The sequence below is a fragment of the Lepidochelys kempii genome, chromosome 10, assembly GCF_965140285.1.
Source record: "Lepidochelys kempii isolate rLepKem1 chromosome 10, rLepKem1.hap1, whole genome shotgun sequence".
Classification (NCBI taxonomy): Eukaryota; Metazoa; Chordata; order Testudines; family Cheloniidae; genus Lepidochelys; species Lepidochelys kempii.
Genome location: NC_136389.1, coordinates 84,904,906 through 84,906,887, shown reverse-complemented (window position 1 = coordinate 84,906,887; position 1,982 = coordinate 84,904,906).

Here is a 1,982-nt window from a genome sequence, read left to right as displayed (position 1 = left end):
CACCACTACCATGAAGCTGGACAGCAGGTAAGGCCTGAAGCGCACATGGGTTTGTTCCCCTGCCCCCCAACAAACACCCCTGCACCATGGGCCAGGAACGGTTCACCAGCCCCCTCAGGCCGGCTCTGAGCATGGGACACCAGCCAGTGCCCACGGCCTCAATTCCCGACCATGGGGCTCACACTGGCTGCTGAGGGAGGGGAGCTGACGCAATGCCCAGGATCCAGGAAGGGCCGAGCTGCATTAAGTTAGGGCTCCCAGTTTGGGTCGAGCAGGGTGTGTGGGCACCACCTCTGTGTCTCCTGCCCGCTACAGAACGTGTGGGGGCAGAACAAAATCAAGCAGTTCTGCGAGGGCTTTGGTGAGGCCTGGGGCCTGGCCACGGGGCTGGGGGCCTGGCCACGGGGCTGTTGCCAGAGGCAGCCTGTGACCCGCCTCTGGTGTCTTCCCTGCAGTGTTCTGGGGCAGGGTCCTCAGGGAGCTGTTGTGACAGCCAAGTGATAGCAGCCTACAAGAGCAGCTCCCCGCAGCGGGGCAGGAGCACGTGTGGGCCCAGGGCACTGTAGGCACCCCACCCTGCTCCAGGGGAGGGAGGCAGATCAGCTCCCAATGCACCCTGGGCAGGATCCTGCTGGAGCCCCACAGTGCTGTGCACCCCACAGGCCCAAAGAGGGCCAGCTTGGGTGAGGCCTGAACCAGGAGTACGCCAAGGCCACCTGCCCCCACAAGACAGAGTTTCGCTAGCACAGACCCCAGCTCCCACTCACAGACACCGACTTCCCCTCTTTCCCGTGGGTGCTCAACCCCACTCTCTGCCTCCACTCCACCCCTTCAGTGAGCCCCTGCCCCGCCTCTTTCCACAAGTCCCCCCACCCCAACTCCACCCCCTCCCTGCCCCTATTCCAACTCCTTCCCCAAATCCCCGCCTTGGCCCTGCCTCCTCCCCTGAGCATGCCACATTCCCACTCCTCCCCCTCCCAGAGGCTGCTAACGCGCTGCCAAACAGCTGTTTGGCAGCAGCCGGGCAGAAAGCACTGGGAGGTAGGCTGAGGAGCAGGGACGCGGCCCGCTCAGCAGGGAAGGAGGTAGGGGGGAGGGGGGAGAGGAGCTTGGCTGCTGGTAGGTGCAGAGCACCCATGGAGTCGGCACCTGTGCTCCCCCTGCCCATGCCCTACCACTAACTAGCACCCAGCTCTTCCCCACTCTCCAGTGCCCTGTGATCAGCCCAACCAGCTGTGACGATGTGACTCAGCAGGGGGGGGGGGGGGGGAGTGTTGACCTGGGAATGTGCCCTGGGGGTGGGAGACCTGAGAGCCTGTCACCTGAGCCAGGAGGGGGAGGGGGAGGTAACACCTCTGCCCAGGAATGCGGACAGAGGCAGCAGGGAACCTGCCGGGTGGGTTTAGTTTCAGTTTGGGGCTGGGTGGAGGAACACAGGGAACCCCAGGGCTGGGGTCTAAGCTCCCTGCTCCCCCAGAAGGACGTGATTGAGGGGTCCTGGTTGTACCCACAAGCTCTGTTGTGGACTGTGTTCCTGTTGTCCAATAAACCTTCTGTTTTACTGGCTGGCTGAGAGTCTCAGTGGATCCCAGGAAGAGGGGTGCAGGGCCTGGACTCCCCCACACTCCATGACACCAGCCCATTCCTCAACACCCGAGCCCCTCTGCAGAGGGGCTGACCCTGCCTCCCCAGTCACCCTCAGCAGCTGCAGCCTGAGCTCGTGTCCCACAGGCAAACGGCAGTGGGGTGGGGATGGGCGCTGGTGCAGCTCCCTGGGCCCATTCAGGCACGGGGGGGCTGGCCCCTGAGCCAGGGCCTGCAGGCCCACACACAGTTCCACACAGGCTCAGCTCAAGGCTTTATGTAGAAACAGTCACCTTGGAGCTATTTACAGGCCCACTCGCCTTGCACTGCATGACTGGAGGGCAGGCTGGTGTGCCTCCAGGAAGCAGGACAGTCAGTCACCAAAGTGGGGCAGCCAG